The sequence below is a fragment of the Cyprinus carpio genome, chromosome B20, assembly GCF_018340385.1.
Source record: "Cyprinus carpio isolate SPL01 chromosome B20, ASM1834038v1, whole genome shotgun sequence".
NCBI classification, from domain to species: Eukaryota; Metazoa; Chordata; class Actinopteri; order Cypriniformes; family Cyprinidae; genus Cyprinus; species Cyprinus carpio.
The window spans coordinates 25699157-25718366 of record NC_056616.1 but is presented as its reverse complement, the minus strand read 5'-3'; positions in this window follow the sequence as shown (position 1 = coordinate 25718366).

Below are 19210 nucleotides of genomic sequence, written 5' to 3'. Positions count from 1 at the left end.
GTGCTCCTCCCCTATACTGGCCCACCACATGAGCAGTGCCGCATAATTGGGTCAACAGTGCATGCACTGCTTTGGCTGTTTCACTATGATGACTGACAGGTGCTTTATGTTCCACTTGCCTCCCTTTCAAACTCCAGAAGCTAGAACATTGCCATATTGTGGCATAAGTTTGGCAAATTTCACAAAAAAAAAAAAAAAAAACCACACACAACACACAACTGCAGCATACACCATTAACCCTAATTCAGAATGAGATACACCACTGAACACATTTAACATACTGGACCATATAAACTTCTGTTTTTGGGAACTTATGTAACACTACAATACAGTGACACTAATATGCATTAAATAATGCTTAACTAATCATGAGTTAATGTATAACTCATGAAGAACTAAACCATTTATAACTGCATCAGCAACAAATGAACCTTCTAAAGGAGTCATAGATTAATCAATAAATTATTAGCTAAATGTGTCAATGTTTTAATTCCCTAAAAACATTAACTAATGAAGTAAATTTGCATGTTAATTACCACAATGGTTCGATGCCATGCCTTTCAACTTCCAGTTGTCTGCTTTAAGCATTAGCTAATGACTTGCAAAGGCATCATGTTAAGACTTGAGGCATCTGACTAATTCAAAATCCATAACCACAGTGGCATTACTTAGTTAAAACGTTTTCTACATATATTTACGCTTTGATTTGAAAGAAAACAGTGCATCCTTGTGTCACGGCTGACACAGAAGAGCGTAAGCTGCCTGTGTACAGCCCAGATTTGCCAAAATGGTGCTATGCGGATTTGGAGAGACACAGGAGACAAATTGTTGAATAAAGTCGTTATTTTTGTTTTATTTGCATTAAAAAAGTTTTTGTCACCTCATAACGTTACAGTTAAACCACTGATGGCAGATGAACTATTCTGATGATGTCTTTTATACTTTTCTGGACCTTGACAGTTTAAGTTACTTGGCAGTCTATGGGACAGTCACAAGCCTCTTGATTTTCATCCAAAATATCTTAAAATGTGTTCCGAAGACGAAGGAAGCGTTTACGGGTTTGGAACGACATGAGGGTAAGTGATTAATGACAATATTCATTTTGGGGTGGAGTATCCCTTTAATAGTTCTGTGCCTCAACAAGTAAAGTCATAACATGATGCCTTTGCAAGTCATTACCTAAATGATTAAAGCTGACTATTGGAAGTTGAAAGACATGGTTTCAACCCATTATGGTAATTAACATGAATTTACATCATTAGTTAAGATATGTTATTAGGGAATTAATACATTGACACATTTGCGACCCTGGAGCACAAAAATAGTCTTAAGTCGCTTGGGCATATTTTTAGCAATATATATATATATATATATATATATATATAAAAAATAAAAATAAAAAAACCCCACAACAACACACTGTATGGGTCAAAAATATCCATTTTTCTTTTAGGGCAAAAATAGTTGTATCTCAGCCAAATATTGTCCTATAACAAACCATACATCAATGGAAAGATTATTTATTCAGCTTTCAGCTGTATAAATCTCAATTAAAAAAAAAAAAAAAAACCCACACACACACCCTTACGACTGGTTTTGTAGTCCGGGGACACATTTAACTACAGTAATAACTTGATTACTTAATCTGATGCATATAGAATGTTCATTAGTTGCTGATGCAGTAATTATTAAATGGCTTAGTTCTTCATGAGTAACACATTAACTCAAATGATGCTTAACTAATGCATAGAATTCTAAGGCATGTGCACCCGTATCAGGGTTACCAAACTTACTTGCAACTTAACCCTGTAAGGCCCACTGTTATATTACAACATCAGTTTTAACTTGACTAAAATGCTTCTCGTGATTTATACTCCAAGACCATTTACACAACCAATAGATCCTATTGTTTAGCCTTGCAATGCTATTGCATTTACATTTATGCATTTAGCAGACTGTTTTATCCAAAGCGATTTACAGTGCATGTAGGCTAACACTTTTTTTTACCTAACATGTGTTCCCTGGGAATTGAAAACCACAACCTTTGCACTGCTAACACAATGCTCTACCTTTTTGATAACTTTGATTTAAGATTACATTAGCACAATTTGTTAGTTTTGAAAGTCTCCTAAAGTTTAAACAAACTGAATCTTCAGGGTCTCTAGAAAATCCTGAGAACCCAAACAGGCCCAAGAGTTGTTAAACCAAACTATTGAAGGTAGATTTGTAGCTACCTGGGAGTCAGCTGACCCTTGCATAAACCAAAAACATTGGACCAACATCAGGTTGGGTAGCTCTGCATAAAATACTCAGTTTAAAGTCGTAGTTTATTACAAGACTGCTCATAGAATCAGTCTTCTCCACTAGAAACTACACTAGTGGCAGTCTTCACAGCAAGATTTCTTCCTAAAGGGGGAGAGAGAGAGAGAGAGACAGCCCACAACTAGTAGTGAGATTAAGTAAAATTGCAATGTTACAGCAAGAACTTACTATTCCTGGTGCAGCTTTGCTCAGAGGGAAGAGGGATGGCACACCTCTGTACCGCAGTGGAAGATCTGAGAAGCAAACGCACCCATTACAAAACATCAAGAGGCTGAGTGTAAAACTGGTAAAGTGGGGAACAATACCGTTTCCTGCAGAGCAGCCAGTGAGGCTGGATCTACAAATGTGAACATCTTCACAACAAAGCGCTTGTAGTGGGTTGGGAACTGAAGACCAGATGATCCAGTCACTGGAACCAGTGTGGTCAGGTAACGGTCATCCTGGTAAGGGCATCTGAAGACAAAGGTGAAGGTTGGAAAGTGTCTCCCAGCAGACTAACTGGATAAAGATTGGCTGTACACTCACCCATTGATCAGAAGGTCCCACTGGGGGAGACTGAGTGGACTGGGGGTTGAAGTTGCCCAACAATGTCCCAGCATCAGGGCAATGTTGGGGACGACCCTCTCTATAATGCGCACCTCAACATACACAGGCTCCCGCAGGACTTTTGTGACGAGATAATCAGTATCACTGTAGTAGGACGTGTAGGCCTCATCCCCTGAGGAATAACACTGGGGTTTAACACTGCTTTTTGGAATACACCCCTGGGGCCTGTTTCAGAAAGGAGTATGTTAAGCCAGTATCTGAAAGAGAGGTAACTTAGAGTCAGTCACTGTGGTAACTTACTCTATGAACCTAACCTGGGGGCTGTTTCATAAAAGACAATAAGAAAAGCAGGGATTAAAATCCAAAACATGATTTAAAATAACCGAACAAATAAATCGGGACTAAGACGGTTTCATAAACGACAATTTAAGTTCACGCAATCTCACTAATTCGATCCAGATTAAATGAGCCAGGATAATTTGATGTGCACGCTTAATCTTAAATGGCCCTTAAAGGGGTCATAAGATGCTGCTAAAAAGAACATTATTTGTGTATTTGGTGTAATAAAATGTGTTTATGCGGTCTAAGGTTAAAATAACACATTATTTTCCACATACTGTACATTATTGTTTCTCCTCTATGCCCCGCCTTCTGAAACGCGTCGATTTTTACAAGGCTTATCGCTCTGAAAAGCAAGGTGTGTTCTGATTGGCCGAATACCTCAAGTGTGTGACAGAAATGTTACGCCCTTAACATATTGTGATGCCCTGTCCGGGCGGAGCGACGAGACATAAACATAAAACCCATTATAAACGTGATATAAACATGATTTCTAGTCGTGTCCTCTTTTGGAACGCCAAACAAAGTAGTTTTGCTTTCTCAATGAAACAGTGTCACACACCGCGGCCTTAAATGAGCAGAGCCGCGGTCGGCTTGAGTGAGCAGAAGCGGGAAGCTTGATAACAGCGCAGCAGGCAGATTCTACAAAGGAGCATCCCTTGGTCTTGCGGCAACCACATGTGACGACCCCGGACTGGACTCCGCTTCATCCACGGTGAAAGCCGATGCAGCGATCCACAGTGCAAATTGATGTATTTCCTCAGCGACCAGCACGGATCAGCTCCAGGCATGACGAAGCAGATATCGTCCTCTTTTGGAAGACCAAACAAAGTAGTTTCGCTTTCACAGTGAAACACACAGCGTCTATACGACATGGGAGCGGCGGTGGCAACAACGATACTACAACCAGGGCCGTGCACAGATATTTTGAGGGGCAGTGACCCAAACCAAAAAAAGGGGCACAAGGATGGTGGGTGCTTGTTAATACAAATTATCCAGTTGTTACAAATATACAGTTAAAGAGAACACTCTTGCACACTCTCTGTAATAATTGACTTTGTAGATGTAGATGTTTTGATTAGAGTGGGCTCTCCCCCATATATGGAGCTTACAACGCCTTGTTTTACTATGCATAACCTCATCTGCATATCATTTCCATGCATATTCCCATGTATGTAACACCATGTTTAACACCAAGACATTAAGGAAATATGAGATGGGGACTATAATGCCATTTGCACCGTACACATACATTTTTATTGCTAAAAATTATCCAGTCTCCTGGTTATGTTTTATAATAAATATATGAAAATATCCATAAAAACAAAATGGTTTAAAGTTGTTCTCAGATATATTTTAGAATAGAGTTGATTTCATTATTTTACACTGGCCAAATAGTATTTCAAACAATACGTTTTAAACAATTCAATTCAAATGAAATGTATGCAGTTTTGCTGATGGACATCTTTTAGCTATTTTTAGTGGAAACAGATAGGCCCATATTTCTTGCAGTGTAAATAAAATTTTCATTTTAACTAACAAATATAAATTAACTAATATGAATATTACATTTTATTGGAATATCAGAATATCTGTATATATATATATATATATATATATATATATATATATATATATATATATATATATGTTGTATTTAACTAATAGTATCTAACTAATAGGGATATTTATTGGAATATCAGTTATCTGTATAAATTCTAAAACACTATTATGGCAAAGTAATGTTTAATTTACTATATATTTATTACATTGTATATTATTATCTCACACATGGATTGCCGTTTTCTATAATAAAATTACATATCTGATATGACATAACAATTCGCATCAAACAAACAATATAATTCTTATTCTCAAGGATTAAAGAGTATGAGAGTAAAGAGAATGGAAAAAAAAGAAAAATGACTGCACAACCATCAATTAGGTCGTGATATGCACTAAGCATGTAAACGACCATTGAGCAAAAGAAGAAGAAAGAAACAGCATGGCGCCCTGTTTCCATAGCGACAAGCCGCTCTGTTGAGAATGTCTTGAGTCTAAATCAGGAACATACTCTGTGTTGAATGAACTTATACAAATACACATTTTTGGAAGCACATACCTCTAGTAAGCAAGGTTTGGGGTAAATCAAGCGAGAGTTCAGGGTTTAACAGATGGCAAGTTAGCCTTGCTTTCTGGAATACACCCCTGTATATTCAGAATGACCTTAGGGTAAGTTTGTTTAACATACTCAGAATTGCAATACTGGAAGCTTCTCCCAGCCATAGCTACTATATTCTTTAATGTTGCATTTTTATAAAAATACAGTCATTTATATTATAAAATAAGTGCTTTTAATATCATGCATATCTTGCAAGATCAATATCATTCAGTATAGTCCAGAACTCTATTTAGCAGGGTGCAGGCTGACCCTTCAATTGAGAAATTATGAATTACAATAAATTTCTTTTAATAAATTTGAGTTATGTCTTGTCAGAGGAGGATGGGATCCTCCATGGTCTTTCCTCCCCATTGACCTAAACATGCTAAGAAATTATTTTATATCTCAAATGGAACCAAAATTACAAAGAAAAATTTATTTCCCATCAAATCTTGGGTGAGGTTGTCCCTCAAGAACACTTCTTGCATTTTTATATACAACACTCTCGGATAGCAGCTAAGATGTCCTAATTAAAGACACCTAAACCAGCCAATCAAGGTCTTACTAGGCATACTAAAAAGTTCCAGGCAGGTGTGAGGTAAGTTGGAGCTAAACTCCGCAGGACACCCGACCTCCAGGACCGAGTTTGGAGACCCCTGGTTTAAGTCTTCTCCTATTTAAGTAGACAACTGCACTTGCATGAATGGATAAACGCCTTCAAATGGAGTCAGAAATATGGCCAACAAGTGAACTTCTAGACTAATGACTTCTAGAATTTGTTCTAGAAGTTGCCATAACCGTTCCTATGATTCCATATAAGGAATGTGCATGAAGAACAGGTGCCCGGGTTAGCAACTAGAGCTTGGAAAAGAGGTAACTTGCTTGCACAGAAGCTTTGACTCACTGCAAAACCTTGCTAAAGCAAATGGAACCTTGGTTTAATAGTGTGGCCCTAGAAAAACTAAACACAGCCATGCACGATTAGACTCTGCAAAGCATCTTAGAGTTTCATGCAGTTTATTAAAGAAGCAAAATTTACATGACCAGAGTAACTTCTCCACTAGAAACCACAGTCTGCCCACTAGAGATGGTCTTGGCATGAGTGTGAGAGGGAAACAGGGCAATTTAGCTCAAATGGAATCATTTAAGATTTTTAAGGGAATTTGGACAGAATTACTGTTTTATGGCTTATCACGGGGACGGCCAGCGATTCATTGAACGAGCTGCATAACATCAACTCTGCAATGGATATTAATATCCAAAGTATAATGCAAACACTATTAATTAGCACAGTAACAAGATTGGCAGTTTAAGACATTAACTTGTAAGCACAAAACACAAGATATTTTCAATATAAATAGGGCTTTATTGGATAAATCTAAGACAAACTAATCTAACACATGAACACGCATTCATACAAGTTGCAGAAAGAGAGAAAGTAAGGAATGAATGAGTTTGAGAATGAAAATGTGAAATCCTAAGTTTATAGCAATATGTGCAATTGCATAGACATGAACAACCATCAGTCACTTAATTAACCCTTGCATTTAGTTCCTCAAAGAAGTTAAATTATTAAATGCACCAGTTCAGCTAGAATCTGGAGGTACTTGCATTGCCAGTGTCAGGGGTTCCCTTCGTTGTCTGGTTGCTGAAAGGGGGTTTCCTGAGGTTGCTGATTGGGTGAAAGTTCAGTAGTCGTTGAAGTGGAAAGCCAATGGTTGGGCGTTGGCTGAAGATGCAGAGTTGTGGGCTGGTTGAAGTTTTGAGGCACAGACTCGAGGTGAACTCGGAGACACAGAATTGCAAAACTTAACTAAGAACACAAAACTAAACTGAAAAGAAAAAAGAACAAAAATAGAAGTAACGAGACTAGATGGTTTTTCTTCTCATCATGGGTAAGTAGCAGTGGGCGTGCAGGCCAAAGCACATTGGATCGGCGCTCAAAGAACGCAAAAAATAAATGGCAAAAAGCATGGCTAAAAGCACAAAGCAAAAGCGATGACAAAAGGAAAATTTGATAATGTCTGGAGTATTTAAACCGTGCTTTTGGATGCATCTCAACTGGTGTTTTGGCCAATTAGACACTGTCTTAGCTCGGGGTGTTGCTATATTTCTCCTCCCAATTCATAAATCAAATGTTATCTTATCAGTCACATGGTCCGAATCTTCCCGCTCTTGCAGTGTATAATTTTGGACATGATTTCTATAACAAGTATGATACATTTTACAAAGTCTCGATTGATAGAAACTTTTAAAACATGAATTTTCAAACTCATACATACCCAACATGTATATAATCCTATTCAAGTTCAATACCTTTATTCAAGTTCAAGTTCAATACCTTTATTTGTCCCCCAGTGGGGCAATTAGTTTTACAGCATAGGAGCACACAAACTTACAAACACAAATACACATAGCATAATAAAAAAAATAAAATAAATATAATACACATTCTAATCAAAAAAAAAAAAAAAAAAAAAAATGTGTAAGCTACCTTACCCTCCTAGCATTTAGAAGAGAGACAGCAGACGGAACAAAGGAGTGTTTAAATCTGTTTGTTTTGGCAAATGGAAGTCTGAGCAATGAACCTGATGGTAAAAACTGAAACTGTAGATATAAAGGATGAGAGAAGTCAGTCAAGATAGAATTTGCTTTCTTAAACAGCTGTTTTTCGTAAAGATCCTGTAAAGTTTCTTGTGGAAGCCCTATAATTTTACTACTGACACTAACAACCTTGTTCAGTAAGTTCCTCTCTTTTACCCTCAAGGATTGAAACCAACAAACAAAGGAGAACGTAATAATAGACTCAATAAAAGAACGATTAAACAAAATCATCAAAGTAGAGTCAACCTGGAATTTAGATAGTTTTCTAAGACAAAAAAGACGCTGCTGGCTTTTCTTATGAATCGAGTCAGTATTTTTCTTAAATGTCAGCTTGTTATCGAGGAAAGTGCCTAAGTACTTATAAGACTCTACCGATTCGACTGTCTGACCATCAATCACTATAGTGTCAGGGGAAGGCTGAACACGTCTAAAATCAATGCACATATCTTTTGTCTTTAAAACGTTTAAGGATAAAAAAGATTCCTGACACCATTTTAAAAAGTAATCAATCACAGGACCATGCGAAGTTTCAGTGCTATTCAACAGGCTCACTATGACTGTGTCATCCGCAAACTTCAATATATGACGGTTTTCAAAACTACTACAACATTCATTTGTGTACAATATGTACAGCAAAGGAGAAAGAACGCACCCTTGTGGTTAAAAATAAAAAAAAACAAACAAACAATAAAACCTTCCATACAAAATTAATCCCTTAGTCCCTCAATTAATAAATTACAATATCCAGCCAACAATACTACCTTCTAGACCAAAGTTATCCCTTAGTCTCTGAATTAGTAGATGAGGCTGAATAGTGTTGAAGGCAGATGAAAAATCAACAAACATCAATCTGACATGGTTGTTTGGACTGTCAAGGTGCTTACAGATGTAATTCAACAGAGTTATGGTGGCATCCTGAACACCTCTCTTGGTCCTGTACGCGAACTGCAGGGGATCCAATCGGTGTTCAATAGTTTTCAGCAGTTCAGCTTTGATCAGTTTTTCCAGTGACTTCATCACTAATGAAGTCAGGGCTATAGGCCTAAAGTCATTTAATGATTTGGGATGTTTAAATTTACCAACAGGGACTATAGTAGACTGTTTCCACAGATTAGGCACCTTCTGTTGAGACAAAGATAAATTAAAAATATAATTAAAAATCGGGCCTAATTGTACAGCACAGTTGGATAGTAATCGACTACTGATATTATCTGGACCAGCACTTGTTCTTATTTTACAATGTTTAAAAGTTTTAACAACAGAATATTCATCAAAAAAAGGGGAAAAAAAACATTGTTTTGATTCCAGTGATGTATTTCTCAGCGTCATTATTTCATTATTGAAAAAATACACATCGAATCTGGAGTAAAATTTGTTTAGCTCTTGTGCCAGGACCAGATCAGAGGTGAACCCATCTAATGAGACCCTTTTCTTTACATTGTCAGTCAAACCGACCATAGACCTAATACTGTCCCATGCTGAACCCATATTATTGTTGCTAAGCATGTCTTCTAATTTTCTTTTATAAGATAATTTAGCTCTCCTGATTTCCCCTTTTAATTTCCTTATGAACAGACATTAGCTCAGTAGAATCTCCCTGTTTAAAAGCCTGTTTCTTTTTATTTATTCAATAGTTATTCAGGGGCAGCTGTGGCCTAATGGTTAGAAAGTTGGACTTGTAACCCAGAGGTCTCAGGTTCGAGTCTCGGTGCTGGCAGGAGTTGTAGGTGGGAGGGAGTGAATGTACAGTGCTCTCTTCCACCCTCAATACCATGGCTGAAGTGTCCTTGAGCAAGGCAATGAACCCCCAGTTGCTCCCCGGGCACTGGATATATAGCTGCCCACTGCTCCGGGTGTGTGTTCACTGCTGTGTGTGTGCACTTGGATGGGTTAAATGCAGAGCACCAATTCAGAGTATGGGTCACCATATGTCACGACTTTCACTTTCACTATTCAAAATACACAATAAGTGATCACAACATGATAGTCAAATGTGTGGGTTGCATGAGTAATATGGAATTATGCATAGAAATGATTAGTTGCTTTTAGTCCTTTTAGCATCATTTAGGTGCATATATACACATGGAAAGGCAGTTTCAGTGCCATTCTGTGGACGTAAGGACATGTTCCGTGAAGACCAGAGAGGTTAAAAGGCCTCCTAAGGAATCTCCTTCTGGTTCTTGTCCTCTAGGTCGGGGGTGGGTGGGGGGGTGGTGATCATGAATACTATCATGGATTTACATGTGATGGTCATGTTGTACATCGTTGACCATCATTCTTGATTACTTGCCCCAAAATTGACAATCTCCTTCCTGAGTTATGATCAGTGTGTTCTTTTGTGTTAATGTTGAAAGCTGTTCTGTGAAAGAGTTGGCTGGTTAGTCTTGCTTTAGACTGGCTGGCGCTAGGATGTGATTCACGAACATCCCATGTCTTGGGCCTTTCTGTGGAATTCGGCTCCTCATTTCAACCATGTTCTTAATCGAATCTTAAATTTTCTGATACCCTACAAGTGTCTGTTCCTGCAAGATTGGTGGAAGCGTGAGAGGCATTTCAAAAACAAATACTCAGTTCATCAAGTTACAGCAAGTTTCACTTTTCCTGGTGCAGCTTTGCTCACAGGAGCCAGAAGAGGGATGGCACACCTCTGTACTGCAGTGGATGAAGATCTGACAGGGAAGAAAGAGGGCTAAGCCATGGAATCCATTAAAAAGAGAAATATTATGGATTCAGGAAGAGCATACAGTTTCCTGCAGAGCAGCCAGTGAGGCTGGATCTACAAATGTGAACATCTTCACAACAAAGCACTTGTAGTGGGTTGGGAACTACTGAAGACCAGACGTTATCTATTTTCTATACTATATTTCTGATGTTATCTATTTTATCAGTGAAGAAATTCATTACTGCTTTCTGTTTTTTTTTTAATTAAAAGTCATTACTGTTTAACTGTGAGGGAATATTTAGATCGAGTGGCGTCTGGTTATTTGTTAATCTAGACACTGTGCTAAATAAAAACCTTGGATTGTTTTGGTTATTTTCTATGAGTTTGTGGATATGCTTGGCCCTGGCAGTTTTAAGAGCCTGTCTATAGCTGGACATACTTTAATTAAAATTAAAAAGATTTTAAAAAGCAATGCTTTTTTTTTTTTTTACCTGACAGTGAAGGCAGAGTATGGTAACCATACTTGAAAATTGCTCTGAAATCCTCTGCATTTAATCTGCAGTTACTGCATGCAGATCAGAAGCAGTGAGTAGTGAACACAACCAGAGCAGTTGGCAACCAGTTGAAAAGAAAAGAAAGTTTAAAATAGTGTGAATTGAAATGTGCCAGTTAAAAATAATGTGGGGTGTGGGTAAGGTTGGGCCCCGTTTAAAATCTAATAATTTAAATTCTTGTCAATTCCTAATTTCGATTCCAATAAGGTAAAAAATAAATAAATGAAAAAAAAAAAAAAATCTTAGATACCATTCACATTTATTCTAACTCTTATTGCAAAATATTTCCTTGTTAGCTGAATACTATGAATGAAATTCAACAGGCTAATGAACACTTACACAAGGATGTGCACAGCAGAGAAAACAGCCCATGAGTCTTCTTGACTTGAATGGTTAAAAAACACATTGAAAGTAATAATCTGTAATAATAACAAATGTCCAAGCACATTTTCGTTAGGACAAAAATAAGAATGTTTTATTTAACTTTTTAACCCATACCTAGGCTTGGGAATCCAAAATCTATGTCAGTTCTGGAATAGGATGCTTAAGGTCAGGAATCGTCTATTCGTTATAAAATTAAAATTTTGATTCCTCATTGATTCCTTTGTGCGCATTTTATTATGACTTTAAACCATACAAGCACAAGAAGACTCATGCACTGTTTTCTGTACTGCACACATAGGGGCATAGCCATCATTTCAGAAATGAGGGGGACAGAAATGTAAAAAAAAAAAAAAAGAAGGACTTTCGACTTTTGTCTAATTGACAGGCTTATTTTTTCTTATTTTAACTGGATAAGAAATCAAATACACTGCTGGATGATAACCAATCATTTGTATTCCATAATATTTTTTTTTCTGTATTTTCCTAATGACAATTTTAGAATTGGTTTATACAAACACATAAGGCAGAATAGTTTCTATACTGTATTAAATGCTATGTCAATTAGCACTGCATTATTAATTTACTATATTATTTATTACCTCGAAATGACCAGAAATTACCTTTTTTAGTTACAGCAATAGTGGGATGCCTTTGTCCATATTAGGGATTTCCCTCAAATCATAACCAATAAAACAATACAGCAGGGATCCTCAAATCTGGCCCACGAGATCCACTTTCCTGCAGAGTTTAGCTCTAACCCTAATCAAACACACCTGAGCATGCCAATCAATATCTTCAGGATCATTACAAAATCACAGGTAGGTGAGTTTGATCAGGGTTGATGCTAAACTCTGCAGTGCGATGGCCCTCCATGGCAAGATTTGAGGAACCCTGTACTACAGGGATAGGCAACTCCGGTCCTGGAGGGCCACTATCCTGCAGAGTTTAGCTTCAGCCCTCATAAAAACTCACCTGCCTGTATCTATCTAGTAATCCCGAAAACACTGATTGCCTTGTTCAGGTGTGTTTAATTAGGGTTGGAGCTAAATTCTGCAGGACAGTGGCCCTCCAGGACCGGAGTTGCCTATCCCTGATATACTACTTCTATGAGGCCATTTTGGACTTTCTTCGTGAGAGTGCCCTTCGGCTTCAAGTATGAATGAAACATGCACTGTATAAGAGTGTTTAGTGCGCCATAATTCACAACGTCTCATTTTGGATATGAATAAATCGCCTGGTCATACATAGACCATCTTGTTTCTTCGCCCATGTGCACACACATCCAAAGCAGCACACAGAAAAAGTGATTTTAAATTAATCTGATTGACAGATGAATCATGGTTGATCTATCAAGTCAAGTCAAGTCAAGTCACCTTTATTTATGTAGCGCTTTTAACAATACAGATTGTGTCAAAGCAACTAAACATTAATTTGGAAAATAGTGTGTCAACTTTGCAAAATGACAATAGTAAAATTTAGTTAAAGGCACTTCATCATTGAATTCAGTGATGTCATCATCCAGCTCAGTTCAGTTTAAATAGTATCTTTGCAATCAAGTCAACAATATAGCTGGAAATGAAGTCCCCAAGTAAGCAAGCCAGAGGTGACAGCGGCAAGAAACCAAAACTCGATCGGTGACAGAATGGAGAAAAAACCTTGGGAGAAACCAGGCTCAGTCAGGGGGTCAGTTCTCCTCTGACCAGACGAAACCAGCAGTTCACTTCCAGGCTGCAGCAAAGTCACATTGTGCAGAGTACTCAACTTGTTCCTGTGGTCTTGTCGCGGTGGTCGTCTGAGAAAAAGTCTTTACTGGGGATCTGTATCTGGGGCTCATCTAGTTTTCCTAGTCTCTGCTGTCTTTCAGGGCTGTAGAGGTCCTTTCTAGGTGCTGATCCACCGACTGGTCTGGATACGTACTGGATCTGGGTGACTGCAGTGACCATCTGATCTGGATACAGACTGGATCTGGTGGCCACGGTGAACTCGGAATAAGAGAGAAACAGACTAATATGAGCGTAGATGCCATTCTTCTAACGATGTAGCAAGTACATCGTGTGTTAAGGGAAGTGTTCCCGGCTCCGGTTGACCTAATTAATGCAGCCTAAAAACCCTTTAACGGATTTGGATATTAGAAGTGTATTAGTGTGTTATGTGTAAGCCAGGTTAAAGAGATGGGTCTTTAATCTATATTTAAACTACAAGAGTGTGTCTGCCTTCCGAACAATATTAGGTAGGTTATTCCAGAGTTTGGGCGCTAAATAGGAAAAGGATCTGCCGCCCATAGATGATTATGATATTTTAGGTATTCTCAAATTGCCAGAGTTTTGAGAATGCAGTAGATGTGGAGGACTATAATGTAACAAGAGCTTGTTCAAATGCTGAGGTGCTAAACCATTCAGGGCTTTATAAGTAATAAGCAACATTTTAAAATCTATATGATGTTTAATAGGTAGCCAGTGCAGTGTTGACAGAACCGGGTTAATATGGTCATACTTCCTGGTTCTAGTAAGAACTCTAGCTGCTGCATTTTGAACTAGCTGGAGTTTGTTTATTAAATAACCACCCAATAAAGCATTACAATAATCTAACATTGAGGTCATAAACGCATGGATTAACATTTCTGCATTTGACATTGAGAGCATAGGTCATAGATATATTTTTGAAATGGAAAAAGGCAGTTTTACAAATGCTAGAAACGCGGCTTTCTAAGGAAAGGTTGCTATCAAATAGCACACCTAGGTTTCTAACTGCTGACGAAGAATTGACAGAGCAGCCATCACAGCGTTCTAGGTTATTACATGCAGAGTTTTTAGGTCCTATAATTAACACCTCTGTTTTTTCGGAACATAGCAGTAAGAAATTACTCATCATCCAGTTTTTTTATATTGACTATGCATTCTGCTAGTTTTTCCAAATTGGTATGTTTCGCCGGGCCGCAAAGAAATACAGAGCTGAATATCATCAGCATAACAGTGAAAGGGAACACCGTGTTTCCTGATGATATCACCCAAGGGTAACGTAAAGCGTGAAGAGTAACGGTCCTAGTACTGAGCCTTGAGGTACTCCATACTGCACTTGTGATCGATATGATACCTCTTCATTCACTGCTACGAATTGATGGCGGTCATATAAGTACTTAAACCATGCTAATGCACTTCCACTAATGCCAACAAAGTTTTCTAGTCTATTCAAAAGAATGTTGTGGTCAAGTGTCGAACGCAGCACTAAGATCCAATAGCACTAATAGAGAGATACAACCACGATCAGATGATAAGAGCAGGTCATTCGTTACTCTAAGGAGAGCAGTCTCAGTACTATGATACGGTCTAAATCCTGACTGGAAATCCTCACAGATGCCATTTTTCTCTAAGAACGAATATAATTGTGAGGATACTACCTTTTCTAGTATCTTGGACAGAAAAGGGAGATTCGAGATCGGTCTATAATTAACTAGTTCTTTGGGGTCAAGTTGTGGTTCTTTGATGAGAGGCTTAATAACAGCCAGTTTGAAGGTTTTGGGGACATATCCTAATAACAATGAGGAATTAATAATAGTCAGAAGAGGATCTATGACTTCTGGAAGCACCTCTTTTAGGAGCTTAGACAGAATAGGGTCTAACATACATGTTGTTGGTTTAGATGATTTAACAAGTTTATACAATTCTCCTATAGTAGAGAATGAATGGAACTGTTCTTCAGGGGATCTATAGTGCACTGTCTGATGCGATGCTGTAGCTGACGGTTGCATGGTTACAATTTTATCTCTAATAGTATCTATTTTAGAAGTAAAGTTCATAAAGTCATTACTGCTGTGATGTTGGGAAACGTCAACACTTGTTGATGCTTTATTTTTCGTTAATTTAGCCACTGTATTGAATAGATACCTGGGGTTATGTCTTCTAAAAGAGATGAAACGTAATCAAATCTAGCAGTTTTTAATGCTTTTCTATAGGATAGGTTACTTTCCAAGCAATATGAAATACCTCTAGTTTTGTTTTCCTCCAGCTGCGTTCCATTTTCCGGGCTGCTCTCTTTAGGGTGCGAGTGTGCTCATTATACCACGGTGTCAGACTGTTTTCCGTAACCTTCCTTAAGCGTAAAGGAGGAACTGTATTTAAAATGCTAGAAAAGAGAGAGTTAATAGTTTCTGTTACATCAAGTTGTTCTGAGGTTTTGGATATGCTAAGGAATTGGGATACATCAGGAAAATGACTTACAAATAAAACTATAGTATTAAAAATGACCAAGATTGATTGTATCAAACAAAAAAAACAATTTACAGTATTAGCTATATGAAGTTTGCACAAAACTAAATAATGATCTGAGATATCATCGCTTGGCTGCATAATTTCAACACCATCAACATCAATTCCATGTGACACTATTAAATCTAGAGTATGATTTCCACAATGAGTAGGTCCTGAGACATGTTGTCTAACCCCAATAGATCCAGAATGTCTATAAATGCTGATCCCAATGCATCTTTTTCATTATCAACATGGATATTAAAATCACCAACAATTAAAACTTTATCTGCAGCCAGCACTAACTCAGATGTAAAATCAGCAAACTCTTTAATAAAGTCTGTATGGTGCCCTGGTGGCCTGTATACAGTAGCCAGTACAAACATCACAGGGGATTTATCATTAACATTTGTTTCTCTGGATAATGTTATATGAAGCACCAATACTTCAAACGAGTTATACTTGAAGCCTGCCCTCTGAGAAATCCTGAAAACATCGTTATAAATTGTAGCAACACCTCCCCCTTTCCCTTTTGGACGTGGCTCATGTTTATAACAGTAATCTTGGGGTGTAGACTCATTTAAAATAATGTAATCATCAGGTTTTAGCCAGGTTTCTGTCAAACAGAGTGCATCTAGATTATGATCAGTGATAATATTATTTACAAAAAGTGCTTCCGTAGAAAGGGACCTGATATTCAATAAGCCAAGCTTTATCATTTGTTTATCCATATTGATCAGTTTTTAATTTGTTGAACCTCAATTAAACTGTTGCTCTTAAATTGGTTTGGATGTTTTTTGTATTTTCTAGCTCGGGGAACAGACACAGTCTCTATAGTGTGAAATCTATGTGTGCTGAGAATTAACTGACTTCTGTGACGTGAGGCGGCTAGCAGACGGTCGGTTTAGCCAGTCTGTCTGCTTCCTGACCTGGGCCCCAGTTAGTCAAGTACAAATTCTAAGACTATGTGCCGTATTTCTAGATAGAAGAGCGGCACCACCCCAGGAGGGATGAAGACCATTTCTTTTTCCCCAAAAGCTCATCCAATTGTCTATGAAACTTATGTTATTCTGCGGGCACCACTTATACATCCAGCCATTGAGTGATGACAATCTGCCAAGTATCTCATCACCACGGTAAGCAGGGAAGGGACCAGAGCATATTACAGTGTCTGACATCATGCTTGCAAGTTCACACACCTCTTTAATGTTATTTTTAGTGATCTCTGACTGGCTAAGTCGAACATCATTAGCACCGGCATGAATAACAATCTTACCGTATTTACATTTAGCATTAGCCAGCACTTTTAAATTTGCTAAGATGTAAGGCGCTCTGGCTCCCGGTAAACATTGGATTATGGTGGCTGGTGTCTCTATATTCACGTTCCGTACAATAGAATCGCCAATAACTAGAGCACTTTCATCAGGTTTCTCAGTGGGTGCTTCACTGAGTGGGGAGAACCTGTTTAATGTTTTGATCGGAACAGAAGAGCGGTGTTTAGACCCACGACTATGCCATCTCACAGTCACCCAGTTGCCCTGCTGCAAAGGTGCTGTTACTGAAACCGAACAATGTACAGGACTCCCTGAGCTACACGCATCCACGATGCGTGTCTCTAATTCTGAAATCTTCTCGGTCAGCCTAACTATTTCCCTGCATTTTTTCACATGTGAATCCCTTGTCACCGACAGAGATAGATAAACTATACATGTGGCAAGCGGTACAAATAACAATAGCAGGAGAAGCCATTACTCACCGTGCTTAATGAAAGATTCTTACCACAGTTGTTTAATGAACTTGTGAAAAACCGGAGAGAGAGAGAGTGGAGGAGAAAGGAAAACAGTGATAGGCACGAATGGAAATGCTAATGACAAGCCAACAAGTGCTAACGCGATGCAGGTGCACTGCATTTGCAGATTTAAAATAAGTGAACGATCAAATTAATCAGATTAGATTGATAGATAATGTCAGCAGTATGGTGGGAATTAAGTTATGTTTTATCACTTTAAACAGAGTGATAGTAAGAAAGATTAAACAGAAAAACAAAGCTACGATCACAAAACAGCAGCAAGGCAAGCAGGAATAACACTGTCCAACAGCAACACCCGCAGGTAGGAGGACCAGTATGGCTGAATACTCCCTCGGCAGATAGAACGGCCGGCACTTAATAACCATAAACTCCATCGGGGCGAACAGTGTTTGCAGACAACAACAGCATCACAGCACCACACATCATTGATGTAAACACAAAGCCCGCCGCAACGTGATTTACCTCCCGCGACGAGAGCTCCGTCCGCTCTATAGCATGTCAGCTGATCGAGCTGGATAGTGCAGTCTGGAACACTGTCGTTGAGCCATGTTTCCGTGAACACAAAAACACAACAGTCTCTTACATTCCTCTGAGTTGAGTGTAGTAATCGGATGTAGTCCAGTTTATTGTCCAAAGATGGTATGCTATCCAGTACGATCGCGGGGATAGCTGGCTTGTGAGGGTTAGCCGTTAGCCTAACCCGGATACCTCTGTGCTTTCTCCTCTTCTGCTTCCTCTCATGCCGCTTGTGGCACCTCCGCCGTGGGCGAGATGCAGTAGTGGGGGTCGGTGATGGTGAAGGCCTCTGGAGCAGACCGAGGTCCCACAGCTCTTCAGTGTGCACAGAGTTTAACTCTAAAAAAGTGGTTCTGCCAACATCGAGCAGAAACTACAGGCTGTATGCGTGCTTAAATACAGGTAGACGCGATGAAGATGTACAAAAACACTGACTCACAAGACAAAAAACATGAAAACACCATTCTGACGGGAGAGAGAGAAGCCGATGCGTGTGGACGCGCCGCCATTACTCACTGCGCTCTTATTTCAGTGTTGTTAATGTTGAGGTTATTTTAGCTTTATACAATTAGTTTAACTGCACTGTTAAAGAGAGGTGAACTATGTGCATGTATTTTAGACACTTAGTTCTTGCCCCATCCATGCAATAACTGCATCCTTCTATCAACCAAGTTTCCATTTACTTATACTGCTGTGTGATATCTATGGTATGACCCATTTCAGGAGCTGACAAAATTCGGATTTAAAATCAGAGCATAACTCACATTCACTAAAATACTGAAACACTAATGATGCTGATGCAAAATGACAATGCCGGTGATTGACAGTCAAAGCATAGCGCAGTTTGAACGGCCCACCCCTGCAGCTGAACTGGAAGTTTTGATTGGTTTTACACCCAAATAGACATGTCTGTTATTGGCTGAAGCATAGGGCTCCACCCCAGGAGTTTGAAGAGTGCCCGCCAAACGCCAGCTCGTTGTTTCTCCATCTGAGCCTTTGTCCATTTTGTGAAAAATAAGTGAAGTTAAATTTCAGTTTTATTCTACTCAAATAGAAGTACCACAACTT